Source organism: Rosa rugosa, chromosome 1, assembly GCF_958449725.1.
Source record: "Rosa rugosa chromosome 1, drRosRugo1.1, whole genome shotgun sequence".
Taxonomy (NCBI): Eukaryota; Viridiplantae; Streptophyta; class Magnoliopsida; order Rosales; family Rosaceae; genus Rosa; species Rosa rugosa.
The window spans coordinates 27815659-27830738 of NC_084820.1; the positions used below are offsets into that span (position 1 = coordinate 27815659).

At 38.5% G+C, this 15080-nt stretch overlaps 1 long non-coding RNA gene across 1 annotated transcript; it reads right to left on the reverse strand.

The window, feature by feature from the left end:
- Positions 1-1060: 1060 nt before the first annotated feature.
- On the reverse strand, positions 1061-3476 carry LOC133730161 (uncharacterized). The gene is made up of 2 exons (XR_009856649.1): positions 3137-3476; positions 1061-2329 (listed from the first exon to the last, which is right to left on the reverse strand). It is a non-coding gene; the product is annotated as an uncharacterized LOC133730161 (long non-coding RNA).
- Between the last annotated feature and the right edge of the window lie 11604 nt (positions 3477-15080).

The following is a 15080-nucleotide window of genomic DNA, read 5'->3' on the forward strand; positions in this document are numbered from 1 at the left end:
AAGGATGTCCTTAGCCAAGAAGGACTATATATATATATATCCATATTTATAGGGTTTATAGGAAAAATTATATTTATATATATATATATATATAAATATAATTTTATATTTATATATATAAACCCTATAAACCCTATAATTTTATATTTATATATATATAATTTCCTATAAACCCTATAAATATGGATATATATATATATATATATATATATATAATTTTAGATTTTTCTTTCGATTAGCTTTCTTTGGCCCTAAGTAGTTTTTCCTATAAACCCTATAAATATGGATATTGTAATCATTAGAAGGGAGCTAGCTTATGTTCGATGATTGAAAGTAGTCTAATTACGACATGGATTTTCCCTATATTATGAGTTTGCTCTACCATGTTTTGGTGTTTGTTAAGTGATTTTGGAGGCTAATGTTCGATACTTTTTCCCCACCACTTACTTCACGATAGTTCTAGTGCACCACACTAGAAAACTCATCTGACAAGTAGTCATCAGATGGCCCAACTGCAATGGTGCTGCAAACAAGAAGCAAGTACCTTCACCATCACTATTCTGGTATCGAACAACGTACTCAGGTGAACAGTTGTTATTGCCATAAAAAGATGGTCATTGAACCGTCATTCCACGAATAAGCCACTTGAACCAAGCGCTTAAGCCGATGGCTTATTTGCATCACCAATCTAGACATGGTCGATCAACCAACAATTCACAACCCAAAGACCAGGAAGCAACACCATTATTGCCCAAATTGGTAAAGATGCAATCCAAGGAAGTAAACATATGTATAAGATAGGGTGGTGCTATTCACACACCCATTTTCTCTATTCACACATCCCCTATAATTTTTTATTACTTTAATTCAATTTGTTTCTACACATTACCCTAACTACTCTCTCTTGTAATTATGTTTCTTTTTCTTTTTTTCTCTTTGGCAAGTCAATCATGAATCAAATACTCATTATACAATAAATCACATTTTTTACCTATATAAATGAAGGAAAAGTATTATGTTCATTAAGTGGAATGAGCTGTATTATTAGACAAGGAATATGTTTCCCAAGTAATTTTTTTTTTTTTGAAGAATATCATGTCGATATAGATTAATACTCAGGCCAGAAAGGACCATTACATATCCTCCCTCTACCATCTCTGGGTAGATAAAGAGTTTGTGAAAAATCACAGCGATACATAGATTAAGTCCGATCATTTGACGGTACCCATGCTCACTTATTCAAGCAAGCCTACAGACTATGAAATAACATAGTAAATAAGCAAGCCTAAAGGTAGAAACTTATAGTTACCCTAAAAACAAAGGAAATAGAGTTCCCTTAAAAAAAGGAAATTATTGAACAAAGTAAGGGGACAAATAGTAAGCCCAGCCCATCTGCTCTCCTGCCTAGGCCCAACAGTTAAGCCCAACCCATCTTCTCTCCACAGCCCAATGGCCTTCATGCTCCACGCACACCTGCCGCGGTTATGACCCTTCACCGGCGCCACCGCCCCGTTCAGCCGCCCAACCATCTTGTGCCACCGCCTCGTTCAGCCTCCCAACCATCTTGCACCACCACCCAGAAGACGAAGGACGAGCTGCAACACATGCCGACCCCAACCCGAAACAAGTAAGGGTCTCTGCATCGAAGCCTCCAACCCCATCAATGATGGCCGCAAAGGTCGCCGTCGTCTAGAGCGAAACCAGCCGCCTCCATCGTCACCTTCCTTGAAACCGGCGCACAAAACCTCCATCCCCAAAGCCATCTCGATCCGAATAGGCCCAGCTACAACTGTCACACCGCAGACAAAGAGATTCCAGAGGTCTAAACCATATGTTGCCCGTCGAGCAGCATCCCCACGACGTCGAGGCGACGCCAGAGAGCCATCAGACGAGATTTGGTAGTGCCTTGCCGCCGCAGCCTTTGTGTTCTCGAGAGAGAGAGAGAGAGATTTGGTAGTGCCTTGACGCCAGAGAGGAATATGTTTCCTAAGTAATTATGTTCATCTAACTGAATCTAACTTGCAAAGTTTGTCCTCATACAAGTATGAGGGATAAGAAGCATGCTTTACTCCTTTGTTGTCTCGGGTTCCAATATTGCACCTAGCTTATTTGATTTCTCGTCTCTAATAGATTGGCAATAAGCCATTTTCAAACGCAATCTGTAAATTTGGGAAATTTCTAGTTACAAAAAAAAAAAAAAAATTAGAGTATAGTTCAAAATTAATTGTTTGAACTGATACGCTCAAAGCAAGGATATAATTTAACCCTAAAATATCATCAATAGTATAAGCAAGTAGGGATCGATCTAATCCGGGGATTGAGGGTACACCTGTCATTGTCAAACAATTAAAGAATTAAAATTAAAACAAAGTATAATATTTACAAAGATATTTACAAGTATAAACAAATTTACGAAATTAAGGGGGGTGTTTTGGTTAAGGGTTCCGAAAATTAACTAAGTGAAGAAAACAAATAAAACACAAAAACATAATTACAAGAATGAGATGAGAGAAACAAAGATCAAAACCAAAGTTATAATCAAATTCGATTCAACCCTAATATTGTTCATCTAAGTCATGAGAAAGAGTCGATCATGTGAAATATTCAAAGCAAATAATTTCCCATAATTTACTTTCCAATGCTAATTAACCTAAGTGAAAGCAGAAAGATTAATCCTATCAAACATGCATTCAAGTTCTAGAAAGCTAGACAATCATAACATGTTAGACGCATGAAGAACACAAGAAAGGATATCAACTCAAGTGTACAACTTAGTATGAAAAAGTCCATCTAATTGCAATCCTTTTCAATTAAATTCGGTTTTTGTCCAAAACCTTCACTACTTTTGATTTTAAGTTCACAAAATAATAAGTTGAATCATGTTCTTAAATCTAGCAACAATTATATATCAACCCTATATGTTTCGAACCACATAAGATAAATACATAAAAGATTTCAATCAAACAAATTTAATTAAACAATCTCACAAAAGCAACCAAGAATCACAATATAGGAATCTGAAAATCTCATTCAATCATATAAAATTCGGAATTAAGAACTTTGTTCTAACATCAATGTCAACTAGAACATAACCAACGAAAATCAAAACAAAGTTACAAAGAAGAGGTCGAATTACACCGTGGATGGATGATGGAGATGAAGATGTAGACGTTTGGATCGTTGAAGCTTGAAAGCAAGTCTTCAATGGTGGTTGATGGATGGATTGCTCACGGCTCCTTCTTCTCTTCTTTGGCCTTGCTTGAAATTCGTGGGATGCACTAGAGGATGGAGAGAGGGAGGAGAGGCTAGACGTTTATGAAAGTAATTTTCTGAAAATTCTAAAGTGTGGAACCCCCTTAACGTCAAGAATAGGAGGGTATATATAGGGGACGGCCAAGGCTCTCCAAGCAATCAGAAATTTCCACATCACTTCAACCAATGGTATGATGCCAAATAAGCCCTTCTTTGTTGTTCAACCAATCCCGTGGTGCCATGTAAGCTTTAGTGTGTCATCCAACCAATCAAAACTCTCCAAAATAAGTCTAAATCCCTTTTAATATATTATTGCCGAAATATATAAGATTTATTCTGATTTTCTTCACCAATTTCGGCCATAATATCCTTAGAGAAAATAGGGAACGAACCTAGACTTGTTTTGGACTTCTTTCTTGTTGCACACACTTCTTCTTTCCTTAAACTTCTCCCTTGAAAGTCTCAGTTTTAATTAAAACTTGTTGTGAAACTTGTTGTGAAATTTTAATTAAAACTCGCAAGCGCACGAATCGTCGTTAGTATAGTGTGCAAGTACGAGGTCGTTCCAACTAAGGATTGATAATCAATTTAAATCCTAACTCAATTAATCCAAACACAAAATCACATAAACAATCAAGCAAAAGAAGATATTGATTTTTGGGTTTTTCAATAAACAAATAATTTGAGAATTAAAGAAACAAACAAATAATGATAAAACCTAGGGTTTCGAAATCAACCACTAACAATCCTATTTATGTTTCAATGCAATTAACAGATACATTCGTTCCTTTAGATGATAATTCCCGTATCCAAGTCCTTCTCAGGTACTCTAGACCATAGTTTTCCTTAATTGTATGATGCTCTCCCTCTCGGGTAAAGATCGTATATCCTAACTATGCAGTTTATCCTTCTCAGGTATAAATTTAACATGCAGAATTCATTACGCTTTAGAAAACAAGGGAATCAAGCAAACCATTAGTCTTTCTCAAGTAATAATGTAATTTACCACACTTATTCACAAGAAGCTAATTAATCAAATTATATTGCATCTCTGCTTCAAATTTGTCTTCCAATTACTATATGCAAAGACCTAAGGTGATCAATCAAAGAACTTAAACATAAAGCATCAATTCAAATAGTGATTAAGCATTCATCATAAAGAAACTATAAATCCATCAATAAAACATCAAAGTACATAAACAATCATGATAGAGCATTATCCTAACCCTAGAAAATGTTTAACAAAAGATAACTAAGTAAAACATAGGAAAAACATAAAAAGAATGGAAGGGGAAAAGAAGGGAAGATGGATGAGTCGTCTCCGCTCCTTAGGCATCTACATTGTGCTCCGAGACTCTCCTTCTCATGTAAATTCGTGCTCCCTTATATAGGGAAGATTTATGCTCATCTTTAGCTTCAAGTTTCCTTGTAAGACTTGTATTTGGATTTCTTTCTTCATTTGGAATGGGAAAACCTTGAAATATCTCTTGTAGAAGTAGGAATACATGTATTCTTGAATCCTCATCTGAATTAACTTGCTTGAAACATTAGGATTGATGATCTTGTGCTGCAAAACTTGAGTTCTCCACGAATGGTTGTAAATTCCCGAGCAGATTTTCTGTCCGACCTATCTTCACTCAAATAATCATAACTTGCTCTAGAAGAATCGAAATCGAGATCCGTAAAATTCTACAGAAAGTTGACATCCGTAGCTTTCCAATGATATAGGGCTCATTATCTGATTCGATCTGAGTAACTCCCAGTAATTCGAGGAAGTTGGGTGTTCTGCACAGACAGATTCTGGGACCTGGGCGTCTTTTAATCCTAGTTAGCTCATTTTAGCTTCTTTTCTTCTCTTTATGAGACAAACCTACAAAAACACTATAACAACATAAATGACTCGAAATAAGGAGGACTAAGCATAAATAATAAGATTAAGAGGCAAAGAAATATAGGAAAATATGAGCACATCAGTCTCCAACGTCAATCTCCTTGATATTTTCTGATTTTCACGTTGTCACCTTGTTTTCCTCTAGGTATTTCACGGCAATCAACAATAGTCTTCCAAAAATATCTTTTTTTTTTTCCCTTAAAAATCTCCCTTGAATTACGTACTCCAATCAAAATCTTCAATTATATTTTCAGATTTTCACGTTGGCTCCTCCTTTTATCTCTTTGTATTTTACGGCAAACACATATATATTCTCCAAAAATATCTCTCATGTGTCACAAACCCTAATTTCCATAGGCCTTTATCCATTTTGCCGAAAATCCATATTCTCTTGAGAGTTCTTGGGCCATCTTGCGTCACCTCCTTGCCATGTCATCTTCTAAGGTCTTCAAGAAGCTTCTCTCACGCCATGACACTTCACTTTTCTGATTTCCCTTCTTGGTTGACTCAAACGTCTCGTTTTGGCAGGGTTTCCTTTTCTGGACAGGATTTCCTGGTTGAAACAGGAAAACTTCTTTTCTTCATTTTATGCCCCCCTTTGTATCTCATCTTGTCTCCCTCCAACGTTGGCTAGCTCCTCTTTCCATTTATGAGCTCATTTCAGCTCATTTATTCCAAGGACCTGAAAACAGAAACTATTAATACAAGTAGAAACTTTCTAAAAACAAGAAATGGAAACTTTCCTAAACTAAAATGGAAACTTGCTAGAAATGGAAAATAGAAACTTTCCTAACTAAAAGGATTTATTTAAGGAAATAACTAAGTAAATACGAGGAAATAACAGTTAAAACGTCGCATTAAAATGTTCCTATCATGAACAAGACTTGCCTGAGGAGCTAGACAAATGCAGACACAGGCATAATCAATAGTATGAAGCTCTTAATATAATGTATTTTAGATAACTATATTTGAAAAAACACTCACCCATAAATAAAAGTTCAACATTAGGCTGAAAAAAAAAAGTACTAGACTTCATAACATTATTTCCAGTATGTAACAAGTAGATCGATCCTATGCAATAATATCTCAAATGTTGCAAAATAGCATAGTACACTGTAAAACAATGGTTTAGGATTTTTTATATTATTTTATTTTTATATTATTTTATTTTTTTTAGAATAAAGGATTTAGGATTTGGAGATGATTGAGTTGCCAAATAAAAACAAGAAAAAAGAAAAAGAATCAGAATCACAAGGGAGGGTTTAGAGTGTGTGAATAGAGAAAATTGGTGTGTGAATAACACCACCCATAAGATAAAGAAAAACAGAAAGATGCGCTACAATGGGAGAACGACGTCATAAATAGCAGAGCAGTAGTATTATTATAGCCGAGTATATTTAGGAGCATTACTATAAATACACCATTGGTGATTATCAAATAGTCTCATCTAAAACTTAGCCCATAAAAAACAGCTACATATAGTAAAAACATTTTCCTTTTCTACATAGTAAACAAAATAATGAAATTACATCCTTGAAGGTAGTTTTTTTTTTCCTGCATCGATCTTTTTTTTTGAATAAGCATCGATCTTTTGTGAGAAGCAACAACTATAATATTGTTGTTAGAACTTGATGGATAATCACACACAATCAATATCATGGAAGATGAAATATTTTACTACAATGCACCAATAATTACTTGCAACTCATGCAATATATAGGATACAATAATTCTAAACTCTATAACGTTAATAACCGACGGTCAATTATTGACTCATAACTTTCTATCATGATTAACCCGACCATTAACTTACATAACGAAAATACCTATAATCTCATGCATTACATGCTACACCCATATCTAAATTTATCAGTTTACTAGTCATTTGGACTGTAAGCGATAATTATCTTTACTTTTAACTTTGATTCGATACTTTTAGGGACTCTAAAGTTGATTTTTTCTTTCGTTCACTTTTTGATAAAACTTCCTTCACAAAAGTTGTAGAGAACATTAAACCGACTTCTTGGGCATGTAGCATGCTATAATCGGAGTTTGTATAAAAAAGCTATGTCTAAAAAGCAGAATTACTATTTTCGAACCATAGTATAAATAGAAAAGTTTCCACCTTGGGTAAGTTCCAATTCAGTTTTACCCAAAGGCTAACTGAGATTCCTCTCTGTGCGATCCGTCACCCGTCACCCGACCCGACCCGACCCCGGAGATCCGACGGGTTCTCCGCCTTCCGGCCACCTCCGGACGTCGTACCGGCCGTTTTTGACGCACCTTCTCTCGCCAGTGAGGTTTCCGGTCGTCCCTTGCTCCAATCATCAACCAGCGGAGCGAATCAAAGCAAGAAGGAGCGCGGAAGGCCGCGCGCTCGACCTGACCAGAGCTTCCTTTTCGGACCACCTCAAGCCGCCTTTGCCTCGCTGATCGTCTTAGTACCCGCCATTTAAGTCGAATCGGCCGGAGATGGGAGAATCGAAGCCGACAAGTGTCGGGCTTCCGGCGATTTCGACGCCTTTTTCGGCGGCTCTAGCGACCATTTGACGTGCATGAGGTGAGAATCTTGGTCTCCTCTTCACACTCTACGTATTGATGCACATGGTTTTTGATTTTAGTCGAGTTTTGAAGATTTGGTGTTTTGGGGGTTCTGCTTTATGCTTTATATCTTCTGAAATGCAATGAGAGTCGTTGAATTAGCAGTCGATTGATTCAAGACTGATTCGATCAAAAACTCAATTGTCTAATCTCTAATCACGTAACGTAATACAGTAAAAATTCTATATTATGTGGTTTAAAAGTTCATATGTAACGTAATGAGAGTCGTCGGATTAATGATCGGTAAAATATGATAAAACAACTCAATGGAATACATTTACCTAAAATTGTGTGCATATGAAGCTGTGTTCAAGTCCACCCTGATCAAACCTTCGTTAGCTTTTTTGACTATGAGGCCATGAGGGTGAACTCTTTTGACCCTGCTGCATATATTGGTTTAAACTGACTGACTATAACAACAAAGCTTTCCTATTTTTGAATAGTACCTTAAAACCAATAGGCCATTCTTGATCTCCGTCTGTGCCTCGGTCCGTTGTGCTGTTTTTGGATTTCTTAGGTCGTTTCGGGCTCAACTATATGTGTTGGAGTGATATTTGATGGTTGTTAGCACAACGTTGTGCTAAAAATGCAGAATTGGTGAATTCGTGGAGAGAGTGAGCAAAGGGAGAGGTCCCCAAATTGCTGTGTTCCTTATCGTGAAAGTGCAGCAGCAGGTCAGAGACCATTCTTTGATTTTGCAAGTATAAGTGGAGCTGGAAATTATGTTGAAATGGCTTTGGAGTTCTAAAGTGAATCATGGTTGTTGTTGTTGGGATTGAATCTCCCTGGTTGTATGTTTAAATGACAGGACTTTGGAGACCGGATTGGAAACCAGAGAATTTGACAATCATTGTTATGGTTATTAAGAAGTAGTTGCTGCTACTGCTGTGGATACCAACTCTAGCGGGAATGCTTGAATGTTCAGTTACTCATGTTGTGAAGGTCTGAGAACTAAAGGTTGATGCTTGTGACCGAGTTCCAATTCGATGGCAGAATGAGATGTATATGAGAAAGGTAAACAATATTTTGAACTAAATTGTTGTGCATTTGGTTTTGTCGTGACTTGGACAACTTGATTTAGCTTAGCCTTCTATGAAGTTTTTCTGGACTCCAAGACTGGAAAATGGTTTATGATTTCTTTTTGGAATTAGCTTGTGAGTTTAGTATGATCATGGAACCTTGACATAAAATTTATACTAATTGTGGAATTATTTAAATATTGGTACGGAAGCATCTCGAGCTAGCATCTAATTGTGAATTTGGTTTATTGTTAAACGTTGGTCATTGGGATTTTAGTACAAGAGCTGATGTTGATAAGGAACGAAAGAAAATTATTATTAGATGTCGTTAGTAGTCTTGGGTACACCCATCATGAAATGGAATTAAGCCGATACCTGAAATATTTTGGTATGTTCATGATTGGTCGGAAATTTATTTGTGGTCGATAAAACTATGTCACACGAAATTGTTGGTTCTTGAAGCATATTATGAATTATAATTAGTTGTACATCAGATTTTGTCAAACCCTAGTCAAAGTAGGGAAATTGGTCGGGCGATTAGATTGATGAAATTTTCGTCTCTGTTTCCCTAAGGAAAGTTATTAATGTTGATTTTGTTGGAAACTATGACTCTAGTTATTCGAGAAATGAAAGGTTCGTAAGTCTCGAACGACGTATCCAGCCATTGGTCGACAAGGAAATCCTTAAGCGTGACTGCTTAAGTTGTATACTGTGAGTGGACTTATTATTTCAAATATATATGCATGCAGTTATTCTTTCAAAAAGAATGCTTTCAATATGCTTCGGCATTTGGATTTGGAATTGAGAATGATTTGTGGGTATTGCCTCGATTTGATTATTCCATTAAAATTTTCGGATTTGAATCATATCTAAGATATATGATTTTCCTCGGGTGCTTTGAACTTGATTTAAGTGCCGATATATAATTTTAGTTGAAATCTTGCACTTAAACTTCAATTATGATTTGAGTTGTGTTAACAACTAAGTAAACTCTTTTTTAAGAACTACGCGCCTCACGCGCACGAGAGAACTTTTTCCAGAAACCTAGATCGGGCTCCGCCCTTTGCACGTCGCGGCTCCGGCGGTCACTTCAACTCCGGTTCAGCGATTCCATTCCGGCTGCGTTCGCTGTCCGAGATATCTTATCCACTTAACGAGTGTGATACAATTTGGGTCGTCGTTTTACGTCGTGCCTGTTATTCATCTGCCGTGTTTGCTCATCGGTGATACTGCTAGACATGGAAATTCTGGCCTGGAATTGCCGTGGAATCGGCAATGATGCTGCGGTGCAAGGTTTAAAGAAACTAATTCATCAACATCATCCATCTTTCATCTTCCTGAGTGAGACGAAGGTCTCAGATCCTACGTACATGAGAAATTTGAGACTGGAGATAGGGTATCTCAACTGTGAAGTGGTGTTCAGCCGGGGGCAACCAGGTGGATTGGCGTTATTCTGGGTTGATGGCATCGACATCCGGTTCCGGTCGAAGTCGAACCACCATATCGACGTGGAGGTCCGTGAGGATGATGGCTCTGGGATTGCATGGAGGCTGACTGGTTTTTACGGGCACCCTACCCTTTCTGAACGTCACCGGACATGGTCGCTCCTCCGGGAGCTTTGCGAGTAGTCTGCCCTACCTTGGACTGTCATTGGAGATTTCAACGAAATTCTCCATTCTTCTGAGAAGGAAGGAGGTTGTGTACGTAGAAAGGGTCAAATGCAACAGTTTAGGGATGTGTTGTCGTTTTGTGATCTGTTCGATTTTGGCTATTTCGGATCTCCCTTCACCTGGTCTCGGGCTGGAGTCAAATGTCAGCTGGATAGGGCGGTGGGTTCAGCCTCCTGGACGGATATTTTTCCAGCAGCTAGGGTTTCAAATTTGAAACCAATTCATGGCGATCACGTTCCGGTTCTTCTTGGCGCGTATCGTTCTCCTCCTTCTCCTGTTGGTCAACGCCGGAAGCCTCGCTTCCGGTTTGAAAGCTTCTGGGTGCGTCATGAGGCCTGTGCAGAAGTGATCAAGTCGGGGTGGGTTAGTGCTAATCGGAACCAACCTATGTTTCAGGTTTCCCAGAAAATAATGCATACACGTTTTGCTCTTAATGATTGGCAGAGGTCCACTTTTGGACGTAGGAGTAGGGAGATTGAATTCCTTCGAGGCAGACTACAATCTCTTCTTGCACTACCTGTTTCGACTGGTAATCAGCAGGAAAGCATGGAGTTGTCCTCAAAATTGGATGGTTTGTTAGCTGAGGAACATGAGTACTGGAAGCAAAGGTCGAAACTTACTTGGCTTGCTGAAGGTGATCGTAATACCAAATTTTTCCACGAGAAAGCTTCCAATCGACGAGCCAAAAATAGATTGACTGGGTTGTTTGATAATCATGGGTTTTGGCAGTCCACAGAGAAGGGTTTGGAGGCTGTGGTCACTGATTATTTTGGTTCGATGTTCAGTGCAGGGGAAATGGATCTTTCTCATATGAATTCAGTAGTGGATCTGGTTCAGCCAAAGGTCACACCTGAAATGAATTCCATGCTGTGTGCTCCTTATACGGCTATGGAAATTAGAGCTGCTCTTTTTCAAATGTACCCTACCAAGTCCCCTGGACCGGATGGCATGCCTCCAATATTTTTTCAACAGTATTGGGACACAATTGGTACTGATGTAGTGGTTGCAGTTCAGAGTTTTCTCCATTCTGGTCAGTTACTTGCTTCTATTAATTACACTCATGTCTGTTTGATCCCAAAGGTGAAAAATCCTACCTGTATGTCAGAATTACGTCCCATTGCGCTGTGTAATGTCATTTATAAGATCTGTTCTAAGGTGATTGCCAATAGATTGAAGAGTATCTTGTCGCAGATTATATCTCCTTTTCAGAGTGCCTTCATCCCTGGACGTCTGATTACTGATAATACTTTTATCGCTAATGAGGTATCCCACTTTATTCATAATAATCGGTCGAGTAATGATGGAGTTATGTCTCTTAAACTTGATATGAGTAAGGCCTATGATAGTATGGAGTAGGTTTTCTTAGAGGCTGTGTTGCTTCGCTTGGGTTTTGATGAGACTTGGATACATGTTATCATGCAGTGTGTTAAGACTGTTCGTTATTCTTTTTTGATTAATGGGCAGCCTCGAGGTTATTTGACACCTACTAGGGGTCTAAGACAGGGCGATCCCTTATCACCATATTTTTTCCTGCTTGGTACCGAGGTATTTTCAGCTCTCATAGAGCATAAGGTTTCTCAAGGGCAGCTTCAGGGGGTTCAGATCTGCGTCGAGGCTCCCACTATCCACCACCTTTTATTTGCAGATGATAGCCTTCTGTCTAGCAAGGCTAGTTTGGAGGAGAGTTCTCAGATCCAGGATGTCTTGTTGGCTTATGAGTTAGCATCAGGTCAGAAGGTTAACTTTTCTAAGAGCAATATTGTTTTTAGTAAAAAAGTGTGCCATTCTTTACAGCAGCAGATTGCAGACTCACTTGGTGTGGCTATTGTGGATAAACATGAAAAGTATTTGGGTCTTCCTACTTATCTGGGGAGGAATAAGACTGAAACATTTGCTTATCTGAAGGAAAGTTTAAATAAGAAACTTGAGGGTTGGCAAGGCAAGTTACTAAGTAGTGCAGGGAAGGACCTTCTTATACGGGTAGTGGCTCAGGCTCTTCCTGCTTATACTATGAGCTGCTTCTTATTACCTAAGAACTTCTGTGATTCATTGCATCAGAAGTGTGCCAAGTTTTGGTGGGGTAGTAAGGGTGAAAACTGCAAGATACATTGGCTGTCTTGGGATCGACTATGTCAACCCAAGGAGGTTGGTGGTATGGGCTTTCGAGATTTATATGCACATAATTTGGCCCTCTTGGCTAAGTAGGGTTGGAGGTTAGTGCGTAATCCGGGTTCTCTTTTGGCTCGGTTGTATCAGGCTAAGTACTTCCCAGATGGAGATTTCTGGTCTAGTGGGCTTTCTTCATCTCCCTCTGCATGCTGGAGGGGTATCCACGTGGCTAAACACATTTTGAGGAGGGGTGTTCGGTGGCAGGTGGGGAATGGTCTGCTAGTAAGGATTTGGGAGGATCCGTGGATTCTGAGACCTTCTTTTTTTTCTCCCTATTATTCGGCATGAACTGGGCCGGAGAGAGTTTCTGATTTGTTACTCCTAGGTTTTACTTGGAATCTGGCTCTTATTAATCAATATTTTGTGGCTGATGATGTTGATTTGATTTTATCTATGCCTCTTAGTCAGAGGGATGTCCCTGATCGTCTTATCTGGCATTATGATAAGAAAGGTAGATTTTCTACCAAGAGTGCTTATGTGTTAGCTTTTGAGGAGCTTCATAACTATGGAGAAGTTGCTACTAGTTCGGAGAATCTTTCTTCTTTCTGGAAACACATTTGGTTTGCTCAAATACCGGGCAAGGTTAAAGTTCATTGGTGGAAAGTATGTTCTTCTATCCTACCAACAGCTGCTTTGTTGCGTACTAAAAGGGTTTTTGTTCAAGATGGTTGTTGGTTTTGTAATGATCATGATGAATCTATTAATCATATCACAAGGGATTGCCAGTTTGTTCAGGATTTGCTCTCTCTTTTTCTGGAGCTGCATGGGGTGTTACAGATTGATTGTAATGAAGGTACGTCAATCATTACTTGGTTGGCCTCTTGTTTTGATATTCTATCTAAAAAGAATGTGGCTCTATTACTTATAGTTGGATGGTTTGTTTGGAAAGAGCGCAATCTGAGAGTGTGGTCAAATCAGTTTGTCTCTTTGACTCACTTACAGTTTCAGATTAGATCATATGACATGTTGTTTCAATCAACTTTGGCTACACCTTGTAGCATTGTATTGAGGGGTAGGGCAGTTTGGTCACCGCCTCCTTCCGGTTGGGTTAAGGCCAATTGTGATGGAGCCTTTGATTTCTCCTCCAAATCTGGTGGAGTAGGAGTGGTTCTTCGAGATGCTATGGGGGATATTGTTGGTGGAATTTGTTTAAAGGTCAACTCTGTTGCCTCTCCAGATATTGTTGAGGCCATGGCTTATAGGGCTGCTTGCTCCCTGGCAGTACAGTGTCATCTTTCTCCTACTCTGTTTGAGACAGATTGTCAGAGTTTAGTTTATGCTATTGAGGCTGAGGGGGAGGAGACTTCATCCTTGGGTCGTATTATTGAGGACATCAACTTTTCTCTTGGGATGTTGGGGGGTTCTTCTTTGAGACATGTGTATCGTGAAGCTAATATGGCTGCCCATAATTTAGCTAAACTAGCTTTACATTCTTCTTTTAATCTTTCATGGAGTGGGCTTATCCCTCCTGTTATTAGAAGCTTTGTGGCTTCTCATTGTACTCTTTGATTGAGTAATACAATTCGGTCATCTTTCCCCTAAAAAAAAAAAAAATGATTTGAGTTGTGTTATTTGAAAATACTATGGCATGTGGGACATGTTAGATTTTTCCTTGATTTGTCATGAAATATTTCGAGTATGATTGAGAATCGTACTCGTGTATTTTCCTTGGTGATTATGATTTTCTGCGAGATTCTTGGGGAAATGTTTTATACTGGTTTTCGGACACTGTACTTGGTTATGATTACAATATCGTGCTAGCATGCTTGCCTTGTATTGTTCTGCCTTTGTGGTGATGTGATTTCTACATTCGTGGTACAATCACGAAAGTTCCCTTTCCGCCTTTATGGTGATGTGGTAGCCACCTTGGTGGTGGCACAACGAAAACCCAATATCCACTCTGCCTTAGTGGTTTATACTGGTTTTCGAATTGTTTTCTCACCATACTTGGTGGTGGCTCCTTGTATGGTGTTCTTCTTTCCCCGTTTTGCTTTACTTTTCTATTTGACCAGCGGGGCTGGTCCCGACTTATGAGCCTTAGAGTTCTTTGTTTTTGAAAGGTTTTGCTAAATGTTGCATGCATTGGTTTTAAAGAAAGAATAAGCAGGAAAGTATTAAGTTTTCGATTTCATTTATTTCGAATATTTATTTAATTTTTTGTCCACTCACGCTAACGTTTACAAAAATACTTTTTTCTTGGGTCCTTCGTTTTCAAATGCTTAGTTTGCAGATTAGACTAATTGAGGTTGGACGTACATGGAGTTGAGGCATAGTTGTTCCGCAGCTACAAAATGTTTACATAGAAATCTAGATTATCCAAACTCGTATCTTTGCGTCAGTAAATTGTTAGTTTTCTCTTATTACCGATTAATTGTGTAAATGTAATTGATGAGTTTTAGATTACTTACTCATTTCCAGAGGAGGTTAGAAAGATGTTATTTGACTTAAGGTTTTGGGTAGTCTATCTTTAAGAGTGAC